Below are 10,598 nucleotides of genomic sequence, written 5' to 3'. Positions count from 1 at the left end.
CATCGCCACCATCACAACTAACATCACCACCATCACTATTAACATCACCACCACATTCACAACTAACATCACCAACATCACTATTAGTATCACCACATTCACGACTAACAACATCACCATTAGCATCGCCTCCATCACAACTAATAACATCACCAACATCACTATTAGCATCGCCACCATCACTATTAACATCACCACCATCACACCTAACAACATCACCATCACAACTAACAACATCACCACCATCACTAACATCACCACCATCACTATTAGCATCGCCACCATCACTATTAACATCACCACCATTACAACTAACAACATCACCACCATCACAACTAACAACATCGCCACCATCACTATTATCAAGATCGCCACCATCACAACTAACAACATCACCACCATCACACCTAACAACATCACCATCACAACTAACAACATCACCACCATCACTAACATCATCACCATCACTATTAGCATCGCCACCATCACTATTAACATCACCACCATCACAACTAACAACATCACCACCATCACAACTAACAACATCGCCACCATCACTATTAGCATCGCCACCATCACAACTAACATCGCCACCATCACAACTAACAGCATCACCACCATCACTATTAACATCACCACCATCACAACTAACAACATCACCACCATCACTAACATCACCACCATCACAACTAACAACATCACCACCATCACTAACATCACCACCATCACAACTAACAACATCACCATCACAACTAACAACATCACCACCATCACAACTAACATCGCCACCATCACAACTAACAACATCACCACCATCACAACTAACATCACCACCATCACAACTAACAACATCACCACCATCACTACTAACATCACCACCACCATCACAACTAACAACATCACCACCATCACGACTAACAACATCACCACCATCACTATTAACACCACCATCACAACTAACAACATCACCACCATCACTACTAACATCGTCACCACCATCACTATTAACATCACCACCATCACTACTAACATCACCACCACCATCATCACAACTAACAACATCACCACCATCACTACTAACATCGTCACCACCATCACTATTAACATCACCACCATCACTACTAACATCACCACCACCATCACAACTAACAACATCACCACCATCACGAATAACAACATCACCACCATCACTATTAACATCACCATCACAACTAACAACATCACCACCATCACTACTAACATCGTCACCACCACCGTCATCACCCACCATTGCTTGACCTACATGCTGGATGATCACCAGCATGTTCATGACCACGACCGATCAACATATCCATGAACATCGCCTTAATGATCATGAACATGACCATCATCACCACCACTATCATCACCACCATCACCATCGTGGTGTTATCAGCCACATGTTTTACTCACAAGATGCGACGTCTCCTCCTTCCCTCTGTGCGTGGTGCGTGGTGGAGGCTTCGTCTCTTCTTCGTCTTCCCGTCAACTTCTTCCATAGACAGTGAAGAGATGACAACACACACACAGTCAAACACATACTAATACACACACAAACATACTAACACACACACAGTCAAACACATACTAATACACACACAAACATACTAATACACAAACATACTAACACACACACAGTCAAACACATACTAATACACACACAAACATACTAACACACACACAAACACATACTGATACATACACATACTGAGTTAGATGTAGTCGGAAACTACACAGATACACTCGTACATACGGTGTTACAAGTACAAGCATACTGCACGCGTTCACACGTGTACACACGAAGCACACGTGTTTAAAGTATAACACTCACACATACTCACACATATACACACACATATACACATACTCACACATATACACACATACACACACATACTCATACACATACCGATACGTACACTACGCAAGCAGACACTGAACTACGTGTTACTAAATAGAATAAGGAGACCAGGGCTAGTGAAGTACTGTACAACACACTCACTCTGGAGCACACGCACGTGTTACACGTAGACACAGACACACTTACAGAGTACAACACGTGTTACACGTACACACACACAGACACACTTACAGAGTACAACACGTGTTACACGTACACACAGACACACACAGAGTACACGTGTTACACGTACACACAGACACACTTACAGAGTACACGTGTTACACGTACACACAGACACTTACAGAGTACACGTGTTACACATACACTTACAGAGTACACGTGTTACACGTACACACACACAGACACACTTACAGAGTACACGTGTTACACGTACACACAGACACTTACAGAGTACACGTGTTACACATACACTTACAGAGTACACGTGTTACACGTACACACTTACAGAGTACACGTGGTACACGTACACACACACAGACACACTTACAGAGTACACGTGTTACACGTACACACTTACAGAGTACACGTGTTACACGTAGACACAGACACACACCGAGTACAACACGTGTTACACGTACACACAGACACACTTACAGAGTACACGTGTTACACGTACACACAGACACACACTTACAGAGTGCACGTGTTACACGTACACACAGACACACTTACAGAGTACACGTGTTACACGTACACACAGACACACACTTACAGAGTGCACGTGTTACACGTACACACAGACACACTTACAGAGTACACGTGTTACACGTACACACAGACACACACTTACAGAGTGCACGTGTTACACGTACACACAGACACACTTACAGAGTACACGTGTTACACGTACACACACACAGACACACTTACAGAGTGCACGTGTTACACGTACACACAGACACACTTACAGAGTACACGTGTTACACGTACACACAGACACTTACAGAGTACACGTGTTACACGTACACACACACAGACACACACACAGAGTACACGTGTTACACGTACACACAGACACACTTACAGAGTACACGTGTTACACGTACACACAGACACTTACAGAGTACACGTGTTACACATACACTTACAGAGTACACGTGTTACACGTACACACAGACACTTACAGAGTACACGTGTTACACATACACTTACAGAGTACACGTGTTACAGAGCAGTGGGTAGATGCACCTATCCCCACGTACTACCGACTACAAAGACCCCCCAGAATAACTTCATATATAACGAGGCAAGTGCACTGCACCACATACTCACACACACACGCACGGTCAATCATCATCAGCACACACATAGGGCGATCACAGAGAGAAAGAGTGAGAGCTGTACACGTGTGTGATGATGTAAAAGGTACGGCAACGTACATGAACATCATGCTCCATGCAGCTCGCCGCGCAGAGGGTAAAGTCTTGCAGCAGATGTTTGACATCCCGGAAGAGAAGAGATGGGGAGATGGAGGAGGATGATGATGATGATGATTCAGAGAGGAGTGGCAGAGATGATGGTGGTGATGGTGGTGATGATGGTGGTGATGTCTTGTGGGGAGGCAGGGGACAGGGAGTTGAGGAAGAGAAAGAGATGGGGAGAGAGTCACGGGGCAGTGAGAGATGGGGAGAGGGAGGAGGATGATTCAGAGAGGAGGAGTGGCAGAGGTTATGCTGGTGATGATGGTGGTGATGGCTTGTGGGGAGGCAGGGGACAGGGAGTTGAGGAAGAGAGAGAGATGGGGAGAGGGATGATGATGATGATGATTCAGAGTGGCAGGGATCGACAGAGATGATGGTGGTGATGATGATGGCTTGTGGGGAGGCAGGGGACAGGGAGTTCAAGAAGAGAGAGAGAGATGGGGAGAGGGATGATGATGATGATGATTCAGAGTGGCAGGGATCGACAGAGATGATGGTGGTGATGATGATGGCTTGTGGGGAGGCAGGGGACAGGGAGTTGAAGAAGAGAGAGAGAGATGGGGAGAGGGATGATGATGATGATGATGATTCAGAGTGGCAGGGATCGACAGAGATGATGGTGGTGATGATGATGGTGGTGATGGCTTGTGGGGAGGCAGGGGACAGGGAGTTGAAGAAGAGAGAGAGAGATGGGGAGAGGGATGATGATGATGATGATTCGGAGTGGCAGGGATCGACAGAGATGATGGTGGTGATGATGATGGCTTGTGGGGAGGCAGGGGACAGGGAGTTGAAGAAGAGAGAGAGAGATGGGGAGAGGGATGATGATGATGATGATTCAGAGTGGCAGGGATCGACAGAGATGATGGTGGTGATGATGATGGCTTGTGGGGAGGCAGGGGACAGGGAGTTGAAGAAGAGAGAGAGAGATGGGGAGAGGGATGATGATGATGATGATTCAGAGTGGCAGGGATCGACAGAGATGATGGTGGTGATGATGATGGTGGTGATGGCTTGTGGGGAGGCAGGGGACAGGGAGTTGAAGAAGAGAGAGAGAGATGGGGAGAGGGATGATGATGATGATGATTCGGAGTGGCAGGGATCGACAGAGATGATGGTGGTGATGATGATGGCTTGTGGGGAGGCAGGGGACAGGGAGTTGAAGAAGAGAGAGAGAGATGGGGAGAGGGATGATGATGATGATGATTCAGAGTGGCAGGGATCGACAGAGATGATGGTGGTGATGATGATGGCTTGTGGGGAGGCAGGGGACAGGGAGTTGAAGAAGAGAGAGAGAGATGGGGAGAGGGATGATGATGATGATGATGATTCAGAGTGGCAGGGATCGACAGAGATGATGGTGGTGATGATGATGGTGGTGATGGCTTGTGGGGAGGCAGGGGACAGGGAGTTGAAGAAGAGAGAGAGAGATGAGGAGAGGGAGGATGATGATGATTCGGAGTGGCAGGGATCGACAGAGATGATGGTGGTGATGATGATGGTGATGATGGCTTGTGGAGAGGCAGGGGACAGGGAGTTGAGGAAGAGAGAGAGAGATGAGGAGAGGGAGGATGATGATGATGATGATTCAGAGTGGCAGGGATCGACAGAGATGATGGTGATGGTGATGATGGCTTGTGGGGAGGCAGGGGACAGGGAGTTGAGGACGAGAGATGTGGAGAGGGATGATGATGATGATTCGGAGTGGCAGGGATCGACAGAGATGATGATGATGGTGATGATGGCTTGTGGGGAGGCAGGGGACAGGGAGTTGAGGACGAGAGATGTGGAGAGGGATGATGATGATGATTCGGAGTGGCAGGGATCGACAGAGATGATGGTGGCGAGGCAGGAGGCAGGGGACAGGGAGTTGAGGAAGAGAGAGGTCGTGCGAGAGAGGGTGGGGAGGAGGAGGAGGGGAGAGTGGCTGTGAGGGTGTGTAGGGGAGGGGTAGGTGACACACGAGTTGGTGAGAGAGATGGAGAGACGGTGGTGGGGGCGGAGAGAGGGAGGAGTGTGGTGGTGGTGGTGATGGTGATGATGGTGGTTGTTGGGAGGGAGGGAGGGACATGCGAGAGAGGGAGGCAGGCAGGAGGATGACGATCGCCTTCAGAGAGAGAGAGAGAGAGGCGGGAGATGAGGAAGAGAAGAGTGGAGAGAGGGGGGAGGAGGAAGCGAGAAGAGTTGGTGCAGGGGAGCTGGGGAGCTGGGAAGGGGGTGCAGGGGAGCTGGGGAGGGGGTGCAGGGGAGCTGGGGAGGGGAGGTGCAGGGGAGCTGGGGAGGGGTGCAGGGGAGCTGGGGAGGGGAGGTGCAGGGGAGCTGGGGGGGGTGCAGGGGAGCTGGGGGGTGCGGGGGAGCTGGGGGGGGCAGGGGAGCTGGGTAGGGGGTGCAGGGGAGCTGGGGGGGGGTGCAGGGGAGCTGGGGGGGGTGCAGGGGAGCTGGGGAGGGGAGGTGCAGGGGAGCTGGGGGAGGGGTGCAGGGGAGCTGGGGGAGGGGTGCAGGGGAGCTGGGGGGGAGGTGCAGGGGAGCTGGGGGGGGGGTGCAGGGGAGCTGGGGGAGGGGTGCAGGGGAGCTGGGGGAGGGGTGCAGGGGAGCTGGGGGAGGGGTGCAGGGGAGCTGGGGAGGAGGTGCAGGGGAGCTGGGGGGGGGCTGGGGGGTGCAGGGGAGCTGGGGGGGGGTGCAGGGGAGCTGGGGGGAGGGGAGCTGGGGGGGTGCAGGGGAGCTGGGGAGGGGTGCAGGGGAGCTGGGGGAGGGGTGCAGGGGAGCTGGGGGGGGGGGTGCAGGGTAGCTGGGGGGGGAGAGCTGGGGGGTGCAGGGGAGCTGGGGAGGGCAGAGAGCGGGCGAAGTGGAAGGTGGATAGAGGCCGTGCGGAGGGAGGGAGGAGGAAGGGCGGGGGGAGGGAAGAAGGACGCAGTAGGATGGGGGAGGGAGGAGGATGGAGGAGGGCGGGGGGAGCGGGAAGGAGCGGCGTGGGGGGGGGATGGTGGGGGGAGGGAGAGTGGCAGGTCTGTCGTGACAGGGTGGGGAGGGAGGACGGTAAGGACACGAAATGGAGGAGAGGGGGGATGGGGTGGGGGGGTGAGCATGGAGTGGAAGGGGAGGATGACGGGGGGGGGGGGGTGACAGGGGGGGGTGACGAGGGGGTGATGGGGGGGGTGACGAGGGGGAGATGACGGTGAGGGTGACAGGGGGGGGGGGGTGACGAGGGGGAGATGACGGTGGGGGGTGACAGGGAGGGGGGGTGACGGGGGGAGGATGACGGGGGGGGTGACGGGGGGGGTGACGAGGGGGAGATGACGGTGGGGGTGACAGGTGGGGGGGGTACAGGGGGGGTGACGAGGGGGAGTGATGGGGGGGAGATGACGGTGGGGGCGACAGGGGGGGGGTGACAGGGGGGGGGGGTGGGTGACAGGGGGGGGGTGACAGGGGGGGGGTGACAGGGGGAGATGACGGTGGGGGTGACAGGGGGGGGTGACAGGGGGGGGGTGACGAGGGGGGGGGGGACAGGGGGGGGGTGACGGTGGGGGTGACAGGGGGGGGTGACGAGGGGGGGGGGGGACAGGGGGGGGGTGACAGGGGGAGATGACGGTGGGGGTGACAGGGGGGGGTGACGAGGGGGGGGGGGACAGGGGGGGATGACGAGGGGGGGTGATGGGAGGCAGGTAAATGCAGGATATAGTTTTGCACTCTCGACAGAGAAGATGACCTTTACCTGTAACCAGGTAAGAGACAATTTATCCAAGAAAGCCACTTCTTCAAATGAAGATCTGTAGTTACTGTAGCAGGAGGACGAGGAGGGAGGGGGGGGAGGTGCCGAGGGAGATGGAGATGGAAGATGAAGAAGCGTACGGAGAGGTACAGGGGAGGGAGGCATTTGTGGGAAGGGAGAGGTGAAGGGTTTGTCTGGCTGGGATGGAGACAATAGATGAGTAATGAGAGCGGGCAGGTAGAGGGAGCTCGAGGGCGGGACAGGAGTGGAATTGAAGGAGGCTCAGAGAACTACGTGGACAAGGATGGCGAGACAACAAAGATGATGATGATGGGGGTGTGTTGGGTGTGGAGTTTGCGAGAGGTAGGTTATTGAGAAGAGCGAAGAGTAGGAGGAGATGGAGCAGAGATCATGCGAGATGGTTGTAAGGATAGGAGAGATCTTTAAAATTGCAGCACATCAAAACATCTTCAATTCACCATCACACCCGTGGCATATATGACCCACTACATAACCACGTTTCAAATTGACGATGATGACGACGATTTTGTGATCGTGCACCGAAATGGTGACTTGGTGATGATATTGATTAAGCCAAAATAGTCGCCCAAATGATGACAATTAACGCTGATCGAACACAGATATTTATTGGTGGCTACGTGGTGATGATGATGGTGATGGTTCAAAAACGTAGTGATGCTTTGTGATTTCGCACGGGAAATGGTAGCTAAGTGATGATGATTGATTGTGACACACAGTATGGCTAAGCCATATGCTGCTGATCGTAATGACCTTGAAGCAGAGAATAGTGACTAAGCGGATGGTGGTGGTGGTGGTGTTGGTGGTGGTGATGTTGGTGGTGGTGATGTTGGTGGTGGTGATGGTGGTGGTGATGTTGGTGGTGGTGATGTTGGTAGTGGTGATGTTGGTGGTGGTGATGGTGGTGGTGGTGATGTTGGTGGTGGTGATGGTGGTGGTGATGGTGGTGGTGATGTTGGTGGTGATGGTGGTGGTGATGGTGGTGATGTTGGTGGTGATGGTGGTGGTGGTGATGTTGGTGGTGGTGATGTTGGTGGTGATGTTGGTGGTGGTGGTGATGTTGGTGGTGGTGGTGGTGGTGATGTGGTGGTGGTGATGGTGATGGTGGTGGTGATGTTGGTGGTGGTGATGTTGGTGGTGATGTTGGTGGTGGTGGTGGTGATGTTGGTGGTGGTGGTGATGGTGGTGGTGATGTTGGTGGTGGTGATGTTGGTGGTGGTGGTGGTGATGGGGAATTGGAAATTGGTTGTCACATGCAAACTGATGTACACTTACAACAACAACAACCGCCATTCGCCACGAAGTGGCGGTGACGTCACCACGACGCTTGTGCCAGGCCATGTGCACTTTGAGGCTACCACGTGAAGTGTCGAACGCCCGCTGGCAGGAGGTCACGGGGCAGACCCAGGTGCCATATTTGCACGTACAGTCACATGTACACACACACACAGAGAGTACACACATACACAAGTTGAATCAGTAATACATGGGTTAACATACAACGCTCAAGATAACGTGCAAATATCCCTAATATCACCTGATACTTTATATTGCACGTATAAGTTGTGTGTTGGTGAACACCTATTAAGTACTGTACATACATCACGTACACACCACATGCATGCATCGTGTTGCACACACGTTAAGCACTGCACATGCAACAGGTTCACAAGTGTATATATACTGCATTGCATATGTGTCCACAGATGCATACACGTGAGAAATGTACACAATATTTGCATCGTACTGTACACACACGTGGTGAAATCTGCGTGTTGGTTATGGACATATAACTACACATACAAGTACAGTACACATTGAGAGAACACGTGCAGATACATCACACAGACATACACGGACACGTGTACATACATGTAGAAAAACACGTGTACATACATGTAGAAAAACACGTGTACATACGATATATTGACACACGGAATTGATGGCAACGTGTACAAAGACAATGGTCCCCCGTATAGCCTTTACATACTGGAGGGCAAGTGCTGTTGTCTCTCCCTAGTGGCGATGTTTGTTATACACACCGCACCAGATACTCATTTGAGGCTGAGTCGACCCATCACACACACACACCACTAGTCTAGAACTCTCTACGAGTATGAAAGCCCCCCCAAAAAAGTAAAATTCACGATTTCTGGCGCTCTCCATTCATAATAAAGGTTTTTTTGGTTAGATTGCGTTATTTATAAATGTGTCGTAACCCTCCACCACCTGTTTTAAAATATTCCATATTCTCATTATCTTCTTAATCATCTCCCCCATGCGTGTGTGTAAGTTTATTTTCCTGTTAGGGGGAGCGGTGGTGCAGCGGTTAGCGCTCACGGCCAACACCGGCAGTGACGATTATCTGAACCGATCTTGGGTCCTCCCCTAGGTCGACTCAGCCTCAAATGAGTACCTGGTGCGGTGTTCTTTTTTCTTCCATTGCCACTGGGGAGACAAAGGCGGACCGGGCGTTGTGGGCCGTACCGGCTAACAGCACTTGCCCCAATAGTCTGTTAAAGGCTATACGGGGAATCTTTGTATGTGTGTAAGTTTATTTTCCTATTCGTTCGTCCTTAAATCATTGGGTTTTTTAAAAACATTTCAAACTGCTCTTCCCAAAGCTGCTGCATCTTCTCTGCCAGTGATGCAGGGAACTCCCACGCAGACAAAGACTTCACAGACGTTCTAGGGCAAGCGCTTTGACAACAGCGATGATATTCTTGGTTCTTTCGGTAAAGTCACGTAGAAGGGAAATAATAAAATTATAAAAATATTAAACAATAAAAAATTCCCACGTTTCGACTGCAACACAAGCAATCATCATCAGGTGTGAAATCCACAGCAATAATTTTTTCTTCTAATTTTCTTGATGTGGATTTCGCACCTGATGATGATTGCTTGTGTTGCAGTCGAAACGTCGTCAGAATTTTTTATTGTTTTATGTATTTTTTTCAAATTTTCTTGCTGTGGATTTCACACCTGATGATGATTGCTTGTGTTGCAGTCGACACGTCGTGAGAATTTGTTATTGTTTAATATTTTTATTATTTTATTATTTCCCTTCTACGTGACTTTACTGAAAGAACTAAGAATAGGAATCCCTGCAGTCACAAACGCTTTAAATCAAAACAGCGATGATGTTGACTCCATCGCCGGGTTTACAGGAGGTCCTGGATTCGATCCCCCAAATCTTGACGCCCGCTGTATATTTGCCCTTTGGGGCCGTCCATAAATGACGTCACGCGATTTTGGACGATTTTTGACCCCCCCCCCCCTTCTTCACACGGCGTCACAAAAAGTCAGACCCCCCCTCTCAAATATGACGTCACAAAGCTCTGCCCCCCCCCCCCCAAATATAACACATGCTTCAAATCGCTTTAAACTATTGTCATTGTAGTGCGTATTTAATGTGGCGCTGCACTCTGCTGTTGTAGGAGAAAAATTAAGTTATGGAAGGCTCCTTTGCTTGTTTTTCTCTCTCTCA

At 51.0% G+C, this 10,598-nt stretch overlaps 1 protein-coding gene across 4 annotated transcripts in view; it reads right to left on the bottom strand.

Moving 5' to 3' along the window:
* The window catches only part of LOC133354947 (uncharacterized), a 64,073-nt gene extending 55,624 nt beyond the window's left edge, over nucleotides 1–8,449 (bottom strand). For 2 of the 4 annotated variants that reach the window (XM_061572163.1, XM_061572166.1), the window contains exons 1-2: nucleotides 3,322–5,334; nucleotides 1,432–1,507 (exon numbers count right to left, since the gene is read on the bottom strand). The gene's annotated coding sequence lies outside the window, so the exon portion shown is untranslated. Of the gene's footprint in view, nucleotides 1–1,431; nucleotides 1,511–3,321; nucleotides 5,335–8,386 lie in introns of those variants that run through there. The other 2 variants (XM_061572165.1, XM_061572164.1) reach the window with 2 other exon arrangements.
* Between the last annotated feature and the right edge of the window lie 2,149 nt (nucleotides 8,450–10,598).

The sequence above is a fragment of the Lethenteron reissneri genome, chromosome 49, assembly GCF_015708825.2.
Source record: "Lethenteron reissneri isolate LAM-NWPU_2019-01 chromosome 49, ASM1570882v1, whole genome shotgun sequence".
Taxonomy (NCBI): domain Eukaryota; kingdom Metazoa; phylum Chordata; class Hyperoartia; order Petromyzontiformes; family Petromyzontidae; genus Lethenteron; species Lethenteron reissneri.
The sequence above is the reverse complement of the archived record's forward strand: the minus strand, read 5'-3'. Positions and strand labels throughout refer to the sequence as shown.